Raw genomic sequence first — 18,105 nt, forward strand, 5'->3', positions numbered from 1 at the left:
CCAGTTGATTCATCAGAGGCTCTTAACCAACCAAGCATATCTCCTGCTTCACACCTCACCATTTTAATTGCCATTTATTAAATTTCCTGCTGTGTCAAATATGTCACTTGATCACTTCTCTTCACCCTCAAAAATCCCATCTCACAGACAAGAAATTTCTCAGATGAGTAATGAAACTCGGAGAGTTTCCCTGAAGTCAGTAAGTGGCAAAACTAGGACTCAAGCCTGGGTTGGCGTGACCCCAGAGTTCACAATCTTTCTATGCTGCCACTCTGGGTGTAAAGAAAAAAATTCATTTCTAGAAGAACTGCATACTTCCTTCAAAACCTGCAAAATGACATACACACAACAACAACAACAACAACCAAAAACTGTGTCCTGAAAGATACATCAATAGCTTCTGAACAAAATCAGTGAGAAGTGAAAGTCTCCAAGGCTGCATGCAGCTAAACCTTCAAGTTGCAGAAGGGCTTGATTTCCGAGAGGGCAAGGTAGGCACAAGATCTTTGCCATCATTGACACAGATGCCCAGGAAGGTAGTGGAGAAGAGCCAGAATCAGGATTGCCCACAAGGACACTAAGGGGATGTGCAGCCTTCTGAGCTAAGGGCAGGTGGGTCTGGACAGGAATGATCACCCCAGCTCCACTCATGCCCACCATCTGCCCACTCCTGCCTCCTGTCCTGCACGAAGCTCTTGCCCGTTTCCACCTGTTGAGTCATCCCATACGTGCCAGCTTAATGGGTCATCTTCTCGTCTTCTCTTGTGGAAACCCAATCTCCATAGCCCTTAATTACCCCTGAAAACTGATTAGAGTCCATTTGTAACATCTTCCTCCTGTTATATCCAGGTATATATGATCCACAGGGCTGCTTTGGTTTCTGGAATATTAACTTAGAAGATAATGAAATCTAATATAAATATATTAGCTCCAAATAGCAGCATAATCTGTGTCAATGAGATGATTCCCATTTGGTCTTCAGAGTGTAAATATAAGTATTAGCTATCCTTTGTAACGAGACAGGGGAATGAGAAAAATATTGCTTCCTTTCCAATGAAAAAGACCTCAAATTCAAGAATTGCTGGTGCAATGTTCACTTGAAAGAGTCAGTGACATTTCATGTTGCCTTTCTAAAGTTAAAAATAATAATAATAATTTTATATTTTTAAAAATGCTGGCTTTCAGGTTCATTCCAGGACAAACTTAAATTCTTTGAGAATAAAGTTGGGTAAGACCATAACGGAGACTGTTTAGTTTGGAAGAGAAAAAATGACAAAAATGCCCATAAAAGGGAGGATTGGCTAAGAATTTCTTTTTCAGCTCATATTCTCAGATTTTAAAATTTGAGAGAAGGTATGAGACACCCATAATATACAAACACCTCATCCAGGGCTTGTGCCTCACAGAAAGTTGTCCCGGGGAGCTTGTGGTGTTTTGGCCAAGGCTGCTGTCCATGATGGCCCTCACTGATCACAACCTCACCAGAAGGAAGGAAAGAGCAGGCTGAGGGCCTACTGTGGGTCAGCCTTGTGTCCTCAGTCCTGACTAGGCACTGGACGAACATCGCCTCATGTGGACCTCCCAGTTACCCCCTTTAAGTGGATGTTATTCCCATTCCCCCCCCCAAAAGGAAAAAGGAGCCAAGGAAGATGCAGAAGCTGGGGGGAGGGGGTAAATCCAAGGTGGAAAACCAGACTGAAATTCTGTCCAAAATTTGTTTGAATCAATGGATGAACAAATCTCAGAAGGCAACAAAAAAAAAAAGAAAAAAAGAAGAATCTCATCATACACTGAATCTAAGGGCCCTGGCTCACTAACCCTGGGAGACAGGAACTGGATCTCCTCTGGGAGGCTAAAGCTTCAGTCAGGTAGTCAGGGGCCTCCCAGAGGCACCATGGCCTCCTCCACGGATGGCTGTGGAAGGGGGTCTCGGGAAGGCCGGCATATACATTAAAACCCACCCTCCAACTGGGGGTGAGGCTCAGAGGGCTCAGTCCTCACAGAAGAGAGGATGGAAGGGCCTGGAAGAAATGGCAGATCTCACATAGACAGGAACAGGGAAAGACGTATATGCCGTCCTTAGTTAAGGCCAGGTGCCCTGTTTGGTCAGAGAAGAATGTTCTGGAAGGAAAGTAATAACCTTAAAGTTTAATGAGGATTAAATTTCAAACTGTGAAGAGTTGGGAATATAAAAGGTAATTCTGATTTTATTCTGAAGGAAGGAGGAAGCCATCAAAGGCTTCCAAGGGAGAAAGGCTTCCAAGAGACATGTGGGAAGCAGAGTTTGGGAAGATCAAGCTGTCTGCAGTGTGGGGGAGGGACTGGAAGTGGAGGAAGCCGGATGGGGGACTTCCCTCGGCATTCCCTGGCTCTCAGGGGGTCAAGTCATCTTCTGCAAGTCATCTGAGCTCTGCTGTTCTCTGTCCTGGGTGCCAGGAAGCTATGCCGATGAAGCAGCATCTCAGGCTGCCCTGCTCTGCCTGATGTGGTTCCTGTTGGATGGGCTGCATCCCCATGGCTTTTGATGTGGAAATGTCATCAGGACATGAGTGAATTCCAGGAAATCTTCCAGGCAAGAGCATGTGATACAGGAGGCCCCACACTGTATACATGTTGACCTCAGGAAGCAGGGAGAGAGTGATGAGGAGGGAAACACAGTTGGGGAAAAATGAGATTTTTTTTTCCCCCATTGCCATAGGACATATATTTAAATTATGGACCCCAAGTAGAAACCACAGTAAGTGAAGGGCTCACATGAATATCGCTAATGCTTAAGGAAAAATGTCTGTAGCCAGGTTGCCTGTCTCACCCCTATTCACATATACAGGAGGTCCACTGGATCCTGGTGTTATCAGAGCAGTCAGCAGAGAGCAATGCATTGGTAAGACCCTACCAGGACTCACTTCTGGAAGGAATGGGTTCATGATGCCTACAGGTTGCAAAAATTCAAGAAGACTGTCTTAGGGAACTAGAATTAAACCTGAGTTCCCGTCTTAGCCATGTAACCTTGGGCAAGTTCACTCATCTGCAGAATACCGATAGAAACCTGATGATCCGATGCAACAGTAGCTATGCCAGCATTTACTCAAAGCCAGATGTTGACATGGCAGTGAGCAGGTCATTCATCAGTGGTGTGGCCCACCACCCAGCATCCCCAGGCCAGAGGGCCACGTGAAATAGCAATCAGAAAACACTCTGATGAGTCAAGAGAGACACCAGGGAAGAAAGAAAAAAGATTTCCCTGGATTTTCAAACAAGGGGTCTCACATTTTCATTGTGTACCAAGCTCATACATTTTGTTGCTGACTCTAGAAGTGAAACTGGAGATGAGAAGAATCTCTGGGAATCTGGTAGGGAGAGGTGGATGACAGTTGATTCACCCTACTAGCATGTGGGGGTGACCCAATCCTACCTCATCTAGAAGTGTCCAGGGCATTGTGGGACACTTGGCATCCCAGCCCTCCTGCCTCCCAACTAAAGGTGCCAATCCCAAATACCTCCAAAGGGGTGTGGTGCCACACCCACACCTATGTTAAACCCACAGAGAGGGAGAAAATCAAGGTAGGCAAAAGCAATGTTAGCATAAGAATTAGATTGTAAAATCAAAATTTTTAAAAACCTCAACATTAAAGAAATCTTGGGGGCTGTTGATCAAATCTCTGAAACTCTTGACACACCACCTAGAATCTCATTGGAAATTCCTATGACCTGTCCACTCCAAGAGAGTCTGATTTACAGTTGCAGGGACACAGCTGGAATGGGTTTCTTTCCCTTCCAAAGAATGGCTTTTTGCCCAAAGACAAGTCTTCCCAGTGCATGATAAACACAAGCAGGCCCCCATACCTACGCCCCGCCTCCCAGACTCAGCCAGAGGCGGGAGGCCAGGCTACAGTCTCTCACCTGTGCACTCAGGGTTAAATGTGGGCTGGTAACATCATTCCTGCAGTCTGTGGGCCCTACTGTACTCAGGTTTGGACTTGTCTATGAAGGGTCTGGCAGGTATAACAGCAATGGCCTGTTCACAGAAAAGGCCTTCAAAGACCTTAATGAGGACAGCAAGCAGCCCTCTGAGAATCCAGGGCTTTGGGGTTGTGTTCGCTAACCAGGCATTTGAGGGCTGGGTTTGGAAGGCAAAAAGTAACCCATCAGACATAAAAGCACACACAGTCAGTTCTCACTATTTGTAGTACTTAGGTTATACACATTCACCATGAATGTTGAATTAGTAAGTGCAAAGCCAGTGCTTTTAGGGTTAGGTTCCTGGTAGCCTTAGGACCTGATCTTCAGCAATTGATCATTACATAACCTCATTTTATGTATGCTTATGTTAAAAACACATTATTTTATATATATTGCTCATCCACAAACCATGAGCTCAGATCAGCAGCACTGTAACTCACACCTGAATGAAGCTCACCTAACACAGGCATTTTCTCTGTGATACATCTGACAGCCTTCTTGCACTCAGAACCACTAGACAGCATTTTCTATGCCTGACATCATTTTAATCTGCAAAATCACCCAGAAAATCACAAAAAAATATATAAGAAAGATGTCACTAAATATACTGCAAAAAAAGGACACTTGTATATAGTGTGAGGGCTGAAAGCAGAAGGTCTCCATCTCAGCTATTTGATCTCAGCTGTACCTAATTGTAAATAACCACCAAAGCACAAGTATTTCTTGGAAATTACAAATAAAGTTTAGCATATAGGTGAGTCTGCATTTATAAAATCTGTGAACAGTGAGGACTATCTAAAATTCACTCACACACTTAGGCATTATGTTTGCACTTGAACGCAGCCTAGGTCTCCAGTGAAGTCATAGCTATGTTTATATTGAAGCCCTCCAAGTATTAACTGACCTAAGGGACCCCAGGGTTTCAAATGAAAATAAATTGCCCCTTTGAAAAGTACTTTTTCTCTGAAAGAAAAAGGACCCCCAAATGTATTCATAACACATCTTTCCAAGATACTACATAAGCCACTTGCACATTTTAGCATTAAATTGAGAAGGTCTTCCTGTTAAGGCAAACTCTTTCTTTTTCTTTCTTTTTTTCCCTTTTTCTAACTAATGTTTTTCATTGTTTTTAATTGCCACATAGTAATTATACATAATCATGGGGTAATGTTTTGACATAGGTATATGATGTGTATTGATTATCAGAGAGTAATTAGCATATCCATCACTTTGAACATTTATCATTTCTCTTTTTTTATAATTTTATTTTATCTGTTTATATGTGGTGCTGAGGCTCGAACCCAGGGCCTTGCAGGTACAAGGCGAGTGCTGTACCGCTGAGCCATAACCCCAGCCCAAACATTTATCATTTCTTTGAATTAGATTCAAAGTCCTCTTATCTAGCTATTTTGAAATATACAATAAATTATTAATTATATTCACCCCACTCTGGCAAAGCACACTAGAGCTTATTGTTTTATCTACTGTGTTTTTACCCATTAGCCAACCCGGCTCCTTACCCTCTCCTCCCTACCTTTCCCAGCCCCTGGTAACCACTACACCACTCCACTTCTAGGAGATGAGCGTTTTTATCTTCTGCGTATGAGTGAGAAAGTGTGGTACGTGTCTGCCTGCTTCTGGCTCATTTCATAATGTCCTCCAGACCCTCCCATGTCAGTCAGACTTTCTGGAACCTGGTGGATCTTAGTTCTGTCCTCAGAAATGGTATAGAACATGGCCTCTCCTTCACTAGGGAGTCTTTCAAGTACCCAAAGACACTACCAGGTCTCTCTTCTAAGCCTGCAACTTCCCCTTCTGACATCCCACCTGGATCTTCTTTGCAATTCCTCTGATATTACCATTTCGGTCACTTGGGACATGGGACTAATCTTCCACAATCTGATTGCCAACTCCTGCTTGGGTTCCAGAATTAAATAAGTGATCTCAAACTCTGCTGGTAAGATACTTGATTTGTACAAATTTTCTGGGGAGTAATCTGGCAATATATAAAAAAACTCTTTAAAATGATCCTCTCTTTCCAGGTCTTAAAATTTTACTTTAAGGAAATATTCATGGACTCGTGCTAACACTTGTTCCAAGGATGTTCGTTACAGGTTTCTTTGTTATGCCAACATGTGAAAACAGCTTAAACACCAAAATTAGAACCACACTTAAAAAATTATGACATGTCCATCTAGCCTTTAAATACTATGCAGCCATTAAACAACAATGTAAACAAATCTATATTGACTTCCATAGGTATTCATAGGATCATATTAGAAGGTCAAAAGAATGAGTGAGACTTAATTATATTTTCATTAAAACATCCATCTATGATGCATAGAGAAAAATATTACCCACAGTTTAACATCCACTATCTAAGGTTGGTTCAATTTAAAGTATTTCTCTTCTTTATCTCTTGTTTTCGATAATAAGCTACTCTGATTAAAATAAGGAAAAGCAGTTCTATTTAGTGTTTAAAAAGAGTAAAATCAAGAAACTTCTCAATAGTTTTTCCACTGCTCTCAAAATGAAATACAACTCCCAGCTTGAGGCAGAAGGTAGCCCATGATGTAACCCCAGCTTGGGGACAGAAGACCTTCTGTGATGTTACCTCTCAACTGTCATCTCCTTTCAATCTTCACAAGCACTTTCCACTTTGGCCCCAATGAACCTCCTGAAATTCCCCAAATCTGTACCCATTTACTACCTGCCACCTTCTCTGCTTGGAATATCCTCGAAGTTAAGAAACTGACTCAGAGGGGTTGTCCATTACATAATTAATGAAGTGTCAAGACCAGTCAAAGGCTGTCCACCTCTGAAGCACATGCTGTTTTCCCAGGATCAAAATTAAAAACCAGGACTGTCAAGGCCCTATTTTGTTCTAATGATCTTTGTGCTACAATCTCAGCAAGGGCAACTTAATCACTTTTTTATGACATTATCTAGGGGAAGAAAAACCCTGAAGTAAAGTCACCTCCATTGCTATGTGTACAGAAGGTCAATGTGTTTTCCCCTTTTGAAAGGAATGACCCAGACTATTCAAAGCAATATTTTAGCCAGACATTAAAGCCCAGTTTGCAAGCAGATGCCCTGTGTTGTCAGATCTCGCAAATATGGTCTACTCGGACTTCTTTGCCTCTTTCATTATAAGAATCTAATATTGAATTTCAAAACCCACATGGCATAAATAAATTCCAGATGTCTTCCCAAATCCCTAAATCTCACATTAGCCTAAAAAGAGACATTGCTATATGCAAGTGAATGGTTACATTTAGTTCCCTGAGAATCCAAAAAGATCTTCGGCAATTCTACAGCCTCCTAATAAGAAAATATGTGAAGGGCTGGGCTTGTGGCTCAGTGGTAGAGCTCTTGCCTACCATGTGTGAGGCACTGAGTTCAATTCTCAGCACCACATTAAAAAATAAATAAATAAAATAAAGTTATTATGTCCAATTACAACTAAAAATATTTAGAAAAAAAAGAAAATATGTGAGCTCTCTTGAGTCTTAAGAAGCAGAGTTCTCAAGATTCACAGCCCAGCTGTCTGACATCTGCTGTGCTTTCTTTCTCCCCCCAGGGGGCAACAGCCTCATGATAAAGTGCAGGGCACAGAAGCCAGGCTGTCTGGGTTCCAACTCAGCTGAATAATTGGGCACAAGTCACTTACCCTCTCTATTCCTCAACTCTCTCACTTGTAAAATGGGGGTAAGCCTGATACCCACACCTCATAAGGTTGTAGTGGAGATTAACGAGGTAATAATTGAGCACAGTACCAGCCACACCGCAAAATACCTACACTCAATATTCTCCAAGAAGTATAGGGCGTAGGAGGTCCTCAATGGCCAGGAAAGTCCCTTCCTTTCCTTCCCTGCAGTTAAACAGGCCTGAGTCTCCCTAGTCTTTGATTACCAAGATACCCCTCCTTTTGTGAGTAACTTGAAATCACAGACCCTTCCCCTAAGCCTGGCCCAGACTCAACTTCCTTACCTGTGTCACCATGTCTTTTCACACAGTCCAACTCATGCTGGTAGAAGTAAAGGATTTGTGGAGGTGGCTTCACTTCTCTAGTTAAAGATCAACTCTGTAGAACACCAACATGCTCATAACAGTAATCAAAAAAAAAATATATGGCTTCCCTTCTTCTTTCCCTTAAGCCCCCATTAATGACTGGCACCTAGGTTTGCAAGAAAAACATAATGATTGCCATAAATGACCTTCATTACTCACCTTCAACACAGCATTTGCAGCCCATACATCCCCCACACCTCTGACCATGCATCAGTGCCAGGTGGCAGCTGGACAAGCTTGGCACTATTTCACACACAGCATACCTTTTCACCTCCCAATAATAACAAAAGCTAGCATCATTGTGGAATATTTTATTGTTCAACAAGCACTTTCACATATATTACATACTCTCTCCATCAACACACAAGTACATAACCATCATCATCACCATCACCATCATCATCCCCATCATCTTGCAGAATGCAAAAATAAAACCTGGGAATGTGAAAAGACTTGCTCCCAAACTGCTCAGCTAGTAAAAGGCACAGTGGGAATTTGAACCTGCTTTCCCTGCCTTAAAATTTTGTACTTTTTTCCCTTTCAAAATCCACTGCTTAGTTGTAGGATTAAAAATGCAAACCTTAGAAGAAGCCTCATTAATTCTTTGGTTGCATCTCTTCCTTTGGATGCATATATTTTTTATTTTGAGTTCTGATTTTTCTCCTTTGTCTGGTTTTACCATGGTTGGCAAGATTAAGCTCGGCAGAGTCTGTCAGCCAGGTGGAGCTGTGTCTGTAGGCTATTATGACTGTCGGTTTTCAGAGGGGAAAAAAAGATATTTTTTAATTGGTGTTTTGTTCAAGCAGGATCTTGTTATTCTGTGGCCAAATGATGCCTCATCTAAAAGGAAATATGAACTATTCCAGAAAATTTGCTCAAAAAGAAGCCAAATCTTTTGCAACAATGAAGTATTATACACAAATCTGAAAGAGTTCCATAATGAGTCTAGGACAGAAATGAGGAGAGATGTGTGTGTTAGGGAATTTGACTTCATGCAACAGAACCAACTTCAGCAGCCTGCTCAAATAGGAGTTTGTTTTTCTCCTCTAAAAAGAAACGGGTTTGGAGATATGCATCCAAGGGTTGGTGCAATGGCTCTGTCTCAGTTGGAGCTACCATAACAAAAAACATCAAGTGGATGACTTAAATAACAAACATTTATTTCCCAGTTTGGGAAACTGGCAAGTCTGAGATCAGGGAGCCAGCCGATCTCATGTCTGGTGAGGCTCCACTTGCTGGATGCAGACAGCCACTTTCTAACAGTATCCTCACATGGCAAAGGGAGAGAGAAATCATCTCTCTCATGTCTTTTCTTACAAGAGCAATAATTCTATTCATGAAGGCACCACCTTCAATTACCTCCCCAAAGGTCCCACCTTCAATTACCATCATACTGGGGACAAGGATTCCAACATGTAAAGTGGGGGGGGGGGCACCAAAACATTCAGCTTCCCACTGTCATCAGAGACCCAACTTCTTTCTACCTCTCCATTCCTCTGTCTTGGCCTGCAGGTCTCTCTATTATGAACACAAGATGTTCCTCTGTCTTGGCCTGCAGGTCTCTCTATTATGAACACTACCAGCTAAGACATAAATAGTCTTTGGTAGTTATCAGTCTCAATGTCATGGCTGCATTGTTTTATCAACTCAGTACAAAGAACAAAATCTGAGCAGACGGCACCATCTGAGACTTTCTTCTTACTCAGCAACCTGTTCCAACAACCTCTGCTTACTAATGATTGTCCCAGATGGGTGGGTCCCCTAGCCCGGGCTAGCCACAGGAAAGTCTAGAAAAGTGTGTCTGTACCTGGTCACATTGCTCTTCCAAACAAAAAGCTCTCCGTTAGTAAGAAAGAGTGGGCAAGTAGACATTGTGCAACTACTAGAGGAATCTGCCAGGAAAACGTCCGTTCAACAAGGGCCTGAAATGTGGTAGGCACAAGCTAAGACAGCGCTAAAAAAGAAAGAATGCTGTCCTTGCATTAGATCTTTAAAAAGTGACATCCAGAGAGAGATACAATGTGAAATAGGATGCACATGTCTCAGAACATTGCTATATAAATTTTTCTCATAAGATAATGCCTGACAGAGAGAAAACATTAAAAAATGGTTTCAAATATTTCTTTCTTTTTCATCTCTCTTTCAAATGAAATTAGAGATGTAACACTGGTTTCCACTTGGAATGCCATTATATTTGCATTGTCTAATTAATCCTGTGATCCAACTATGGCTATGCTTCTGGCCAGTGTTTTCCATATCCCCCAGCCCCTGGCAAACACAACCCTGCAGACTTATTAGAGCATGTCAAATTCTTCCTGCTTTATGTTCTTTCACTTTGGTTGACTCTCCAGAGCTGTAATAATAACGTGTTCACTTATAACACTATCAGCTAAGACATAAATAGTCTTTGGTGATTATGAGCCTCTTCTTGGCACTGAGTAGGTACTCAATGATATCTAATGAAAAAAACGAATATCGGCTTCATCATTGACCAGCTGTGCCATCTTGGGCAAGCTTTATATCTCCAATGAGTATTATGAGCTGCTGGAATTTTGGAGTTATCACACTGCCACATTGTAGCAGCAACAGCTAATCGCTAGAACCTGCCACATGGAGACTGGGGAAGGAAATTCACTGGAAAGAGATGCTCATTGAATTATGCCAAAGGCATTTACATAGATTATTACCCACAATGTCACAAGAACATTGTCCCTCTACCATTAGTTAAAATTATCAGACAATCCTGAAAGGCAGTAACCTCACATATGAAAAATACTAAAGAAATGACCCATAAGCTTCTCAAAATCATACTCTGAAATTTTTTATAGCATGTATAGAACACACCATGAAAAACAAATACTTCCTGGGCAAGCATCCTTCTGTTACATCAGTAGCCAAGCATATGGGACAAGGATGATAAAAGCAAGTACCCAGAATTCTTATCTCACTGACACAGCTGTGTTGTACATACATTGGGTTTGAGTTATGGGAAATGGTTAAGCGGTCTCTCCAGACAGAGTTGAATGTAAGAATCTCTCCTTTATGAGGCAAAAATAGTACCTCTGGATTGTTGGTGAAAACCAAAGCTGCAATGAATTTAGAAATCCGATATATCATCTCCTGGAACTTCATCTCTGCAAAATGTAAATTCACACCAGAGCTAGATACTGTTTCCTATCTTGCTTTACACACTCATGTATCTGACTCCTCATCATGAAACAGCTGGTCAAACAAGGATTTTGGAAGCAAACAAGCAGGTGTTTGGCAACATATACTAATTTACACATAGGCTGAGTCAAAACCTAATGTGAGCTAGGAGATCTCTTGAGAGATTTTTTTTTTCAAGCAGCATAAACACTAAAAATATGCTGTGTACCTTAAACAGATCTGGATTGGATTCCCAGGTCTGCCATCTAATAAATATAAACCTTGAGCCTGTTACTTATCACCACAGTTTTCTCCTCATCTGTAAAATAGAAATAATAATACTTAAATTGAGCCAGATGAAATTTACACTTTTGCAGCCAAAGGAATTTGAATATTGACCATTTCACATGGTTTATCCTAAACCTGTCTCAGAGGACAGAGTCCAGAACAAAAGAGTTGTGCGTCTATTAGTCACAACTATTGGTTACACATGACAGGCACCCACCTAAAACTAGGTTAAGAAAAAAGGGGAAACGTTAACTTATGTAATTAGGCAACCTTGGAATAAAGTTAGCTTCATGGATGGTGGGAACCAGGTGTTCTGGATATCCTCCCCCACCCCCTATCATCATCATCATTATCATCATCATCATCATACATGGTGGAGAAGATACATTATGATAGTCTCCACCAGAAGCAAAAACATTTCTCTCCCAAAGGCTGTATTAACTGGGTTACATCAAGGCTCAACTATTCATTGTAGCCTGGCACTTTAGATGGCCTGCTGTGCCTACCTCAGCTTGTACTTGCTCACCGTGGGTAAGGCAGGGGACATGAAGGATGCTACACATGACAACCCAGCTTAAGCCATGTAAGACAGAAAATGGGCTATGGAGCACTGGACAGGCAGGAAGAGAAAGATGTCCACTATAGGGAGCAGAGAACACTGACTGCACATGGAAGATGGGCCACTAGTAGCTAAAAAGCACACAATGCTCAAAGGACATATGAGATAAGATGAACGATTTTGCCCAAAGACCAGGAAACCTACTTTTCCCATCTTACCGGGACTTTCCCGGCTCAGCACCGAATGTCCCATGCTGTGGACTCCTCAGTCCCAGGCAAACAGCCCTGGGTTGTCTCAATAATCCCAGTTTCAAATCTGAAACTCCCACCTCTCAGCCTGTAGGAAAAACCAGGACAGCTGACCACCCAGCCTCAAAATGGTACTCCTAAGTGGAAATCTTAGTGTGGGTTGAGGTCTGGGGTCAGTTTATGAGTTGCTTCATCCGTGGAAAAATGTGTGCTATAGTAGACGGTCCCAGGGGCACAGGGACAGACTGCATCTGCTTCATTTGGAGTCTCAGGGTCTGTCCTTCCTCCTCGCCTGCTCTTTGTTTCTTTTTCTTTCACTTTCTCTCTTTTTCTCTTTTCTTTTCCTTCCTCCCTTTCAGATGATTCTTCCTTCATTCTTTTCCTTGCTTTTTCTCTCTCTTATTTACCCATATACCTTTAAAGGAACATGTGACTTAGACTTTGTTTGCATTCTCCCAAGTTGCTGTTTTATGAGACTTGACTAAAATAAGCCAGCCTCACTTATCCTGCAGAACCTACCCCATAAGTGGAAGCTTCACTGTTAAGACAAGATGGGTAGGTACTGTTTCTGTAGGTGTTCTAGATACTGTGGTCATGATGGCCAAGTGGAGGGAATGGAAGAATTGGGGGGAAGAGGTAAAAAACAGTTGGTGATGATTGTAAGATGAGAAGATTAAAATTCAGAGGTGCATGAGATTGGGCACCTTTAAGAGACAGTTTTTTGGTATAACTGTTTATAGAAGATGTATCCATGAATAATGTCAATAGCTAGGATTTGCAGTGCCTTTCTTCTTTTGCATGAATATTATCATTCATTAAGCAATGTAAACCAGGAAATACTTCTTGGCCACAAACTATGCTTTGAAGCCAGTTCTGTATTTGAATGTCTTCAATCAAAATATTAAGATTAGAAGGGAAGCAATTTCCAGTCTTCAGAAGAGAATCACTGCTGGAGAAAATAGTGTACTAAATTATATATTTTTAGAATGTTTTGAATTTTGTTGCCTTTCTTAAAGTGTGAAGTTCTAAGAATCGACTCTACTTTAGATGTGAACCAAATTCTTCCTCACAACAAGGTTTCCAAGGATAAGTCAGCATTCCCAAATCACTTTCACGATATTTGTCACTATACAGTACCACCTATGCCACTTGTTCACTGGCATTTTTCTATAAATTGATTTTTTTTTATCAGACAGACTGAGCAGCCAGTGCACCTGATTGGGGCTCATGCATATCAGTGTCCAGAGGGCTCAGGCTGATTTTCAGACACTAATGTTTTTGAAATCTAATTAAGAAGAAAAATATTGTCATCTTCAAGAAAAGCAGTTTAGTGCATTCAGGAAGGGGTTGGAGCCACCCCACATGGTTCTTATTTCCATTCCATCTTTCATTACCTTGAGATTTTTAATAACTTAAATTTTCTGCCAATATACTGGTGAGGATTCATTAAGATAATGCCCAGGAAAATCAGTGACCTGTGCTAGGCTATAACAAATGTCAACCATGATTCTATTCTTGGTCCTGTAGAGAGGAAGATGTGTACGGTTCTTTAGGGCAGACCGTTTATTTATTCTGGAAAAGCAAACTAAATGGTGAATGTACAGCCAAGATCACCTTCTGAAACATGTGATTTCAATGCTGTTATAAAAATCATTTTTTTTAAGTTGGAGCCAGTGGCATCTCTACAAACCAGGGCACTTTGAGAGGAAATGTGTCTTAAATGTGAAAGAACAATGATCACTTGTGGTTAGAAAGTCAGAGGGAAGAGTGAGGAAAAAAAACTACTCTGTTTTACCAAGATTTTGTGCATCTCTGCAGACAAGATGAGCTGATTAAGGGCTCCAGAGATGTCTCTATAGAGGGAAGCTAATTTGTTTTGTTGTTGTTGTTTGTTTTTGTTTTTCTAACTTTCCAGAAGTCTATAATTATTTCTAAATAAAAAGCTTTCTTAAAAGGGGATGGTGGAAACAACGATTGTAGAAAACAGTGCTGTTTTACTGCAAACCCAGAAGCACAAGATTGCTGTTAAATGTGTGATTTAAGAATCTCACCCTGGAGCTCCTGCAAACCTCACAGCAGCTCATTGTTCTTGCTCTGTCTGCAACCGCCATCAAAGAATAATGTTCCCACTTCCTTTCTGTCTCACACATCCTGTGGGTGCTCTCATCAGATGACTCTAATGGGGCCTCTGCTTTCAAAGGATTCTGGGAAATGTAGTCCCAGACTCTTCCAGTCCACAATGGGGGAGGGAGGAGACAGACAGACACACAGAAAAGGATCAGGGACAATGTTGAATTGAAAGCATACATCTTGACTCACCGATATTTAACAGATTCTGTAAACTTATGATCTAGACTTTGAAAGAAGATTAGAAGAAAGATAATCAAAAATCTCAGTTTATAAATAGAAGAAATTCATACATAATTCACTTTCCCAACATGGTTCTCTAGTCTAATATTCTAGCTATCTTCATCCAAAAGAATTTATAATAAAAATATTTTCAAGGGATTTTTCCCAGTTTATAAAACAGTTCCACATGTACCCATTGGCCCTCCAAACAGTGCTGAGAAAAAAAATAATCATGAAAACACATAACACTCATCTGGCACTTTCATTTCCATTATCACATTTCCCTGCAGTCCATGATCAAAATATGCTCCTTAGTTCTCTAAGCCCAACATGCTATCATTCCATGTCTTCACCCATGTGTTCCCTTTACTTAAAATACCCTTCTCTGATAGCAGTTCCTCCCAGCAGGTTCCTACCTCTTTATCCCCTATTTCATCAGAGTCCTGCTTCCCCTCTTTCTACCAAGAGACTGAGGCTGATAGGATATGAATGAGCTGTGCTGCCCCTGCAGGAATCCAGAGGGTGACTGGCAAGCCAGCAGATGTGACCCAGGATCTCAGCTGCCTCTCTTTCCTCAGAGAAACTCATCCTCAATTAGCCAATGCTGGCATCCTTGTGCCAAATAAAAAGGAGAAGCATACATTTGGTGGTTCATAGATGACTAAATAAAGGGGCCCCATTAGACTGTGCTCTCAGACATATTTGTAATTCTTTGCTGCTTCAGGTGAATCTCATAGTGCAGTTCTACTACTGTTTATCTTAACCTAATCCCCCTTCTTCCCCTGAAGACTCTCACACCACTGCCCCGATGACTAGGGACACCTTAGTGAGCAAGGAACCTCAGAGAGTAGTGAGGGAGACAGACACTGCACAGGTTATCTTAGAAGTATGTAAACACTATTATAACCACTATAGTGACAAAACATTTATGAAGTATTATAAAAGGAGAAAAGTTATGAAGGTGAATTATGGGAGAGTATGAGAAAATATAGCAATGTGGGTGAGTGGCAGATCAAAGAAAGCTTCCCTAAAGAAGTAACATGTGAGCTGAGTTCAAATCAATGAGAAGAATCTATCAACAGAAAGGAGGCAGGGAGGACATGTCATAGCTGACGTCACAGCCATCAGCCTCCCCTCAGCACAGACCCTAACTTCCCCTACTCCCTTTTCCTTCTCACAATACTTTGAATAACAATGTCCTACCCTCAAGGCCACTAAATCAGGAATTAAGAAGGAAGAACTGAGGGTCATGGCTCAGAATCTAAGAGAGAAGGACAGAGGGAGGCCAAATGTGTCATGAAAAGATCAGGGCTCTGGTCATCCCAGTTTACTTTGGAAACTGCCACTTATTAGCTTTGTGACCTTGGAAACATGACTACCAACCTCTCAAAGTTGTTTTAAGGATTCAATGAGGGAAGAAACCAGGAGGCTTAATCAATGTTAGCTCTCTTAATTTCTCCAGGCTTGCTATATATAGACTGAATTGTGTCCCCTAAAGAATTCATGTGGCAGCCCAAGCTAAGACAAGGCTCAATTAGAAAATTGCTCTTACAGATGATAGAGTGCAACTCTTAACTGAAATGACATTTAAGGGGTGAGTTTGTGAAAGGGCAAAGGAAGTGAATGGAATAAGTAAATATGAGTTGGATTTGGGGCTTGAACATTTTTGAAAGGGAAGCTGGTCTTGATTCATCTGGTATTTGTGACTACTTCAAGGATAAAGATGACCCCCCCACACACACATCAAGACCCTGTGGATGCTTTTCTCTGCAGTTGAGCACCATATTTCTTTTTGTTTTTCACTCTTACTATTATATGAGAAAAGAGGACAATTCGAACAAAAACAAAGAAAACCCACGGGGGCCAGCAGAGAGGGTCATATGAAAAGAGGTAGATGACAGAGGAAGGAAAGTGAAATTTGCTCCTTAAAAGAAAAGAAGGTCAAGATGGAACCCAGGAGCACTGGCACTAAGGGTGCGGGTCAATGCCATGACGGAAGGGGGCATGGAAGCAATACCCTCCCAGCAACAGCATTTTCTCTGTATTATTTCCTAAAAATAAATAAATAAATAAATAAATTACTCTTAGTCCCATAGTAATGCTACAGTAAATGCCAGTAAATGCCACATGGGGTGATTCATAAACTATAGAAATTTACAGTTCTGGAAGCTGTGAGGCCCCAAATCCAAGTGAAAGCAGGTTGAGTGTCTGGTGAGGGCCAGGTCTTTGCTTCCAAGATGGCGTCTAGTTGCTGCATCCTCCAGAGGGGTCGAATGCTGTGTCCTCACATGACAAAGGCGCAGAGGGCAAAAACGGCCTTTCAGTCCTTTCATAAAGTCCTCAATTCCACCCATGTGTGTATCATTCTCATGATTTAATCACCCCCAAAACGCCCTCTCCAGAACAAAACAAGGTGAGCACAACAACATGAGGAACTGTGTCCTGGTGTGGTCTGGAAGGTTTAAATGACCCCATGTTTAAACTGACAAGTCTTCTGGGCAGTGCCAGAGCCAGGAGTGTTCAGTCTCCGGATCCAGTTTTTCCTTCAGCAGATGCCTAGACAAGCTCTACACCCTTCCTTCTGATCTTGACCTGGTTACCCAAGGTCAAAAGTTTTCTCCATATCCTATTGCATTCCCCGACCTGTATTATCCTTTACCCAAAAGTCACTTGGTGGCTTCTTTCAACATGGGATGTAACATCGAGTGGAATATCAAACGGAAAGGGAAAAAAGCATCTCATGGGTGGGACCATGCTGACATAACTCCATAGTGTGTACAACTGCTTCCATTCTCCATGAAGCTCTTTCACAACAGTCACCACGCTGTGGGACCAAGCAAGGATCACCATTACCACAAATGCAATTGTGCAGCTGTGAGAATAGAGACTCAGAAGCACAAGGACCTAGTCCAGTGGCGTGAATCCTAAAGGCCAAGAGCCAGATCTCAAACCCTGGCCTCCACCTCTGCCTGCCAGTGGTGCAGAGAACTCTGGCTTGACAATCAGGAGGCCCCGGGTTCCAGTCCTTCCACCAACTGTGTGAGCCTGGCCAGGTCCCTCCAGCCCTGCGCTGCTTCCCCCTTGACTGCCAACTAGAGGAGACAAATTTCACCACCTCCAAGAACATCCCCATAAGGAGCTGGTAAGAAATCCTCCTGACAGCTGGTCAGAGGTACCCCCTTTTCCCCAGTGTGAAAAAGAAGCCATTCAACTTGAGTATTTTGCGTTCAGAACAAGCGTTGTCCAGACTCGTTGTGCTGTTTCCCAAATATGACTTGAGGCCGGAGCCAACAGATAAAGAAGATATTTATTTTTGTTTGTGAGGCTCCATCAAACAATCGGGAGGTCCGTGGAGGCCCCAGTGTCATTGCACCCCAGCAGCTTTGTACGCTGCCTCTCTCTGCCACCCTTGAAAGCCTAGGAGGACAATTTGGAAAGCAAATCAAGAACTAGCTTATCAAGCTGAAGCCGCAGAGAGTTATG

General features: G+C 42.0%; 1 protein-coding gene across 1 annotated transcript in view; it reads left to right on the forward strand.

Moving 5' to 3' along the window:
- Positions 1–18,105, forward strand: part of C1qtnf7 (C1q and TNF related 7) — a 97,762-nt gene that overhangs the window by 12,949 nt on the left and 66,708 nt on the right. The gene's annotated exons all lie outside the window — the stretch shown is intronic.

This window comes from Marmota flaviventris, chromosome 7 (assembly GCF_047511675.1).
Source record: "Marmota flaviventris isolate mMarFla1 chromosome 7, mMarFla1.hap1, whole genome shotgun sequence".
NCBI lineage: Eukaryota > Metazoa > Chordata > Mammalia > Rodentia > Sciuridae > Marmota > Marmota flaviventris.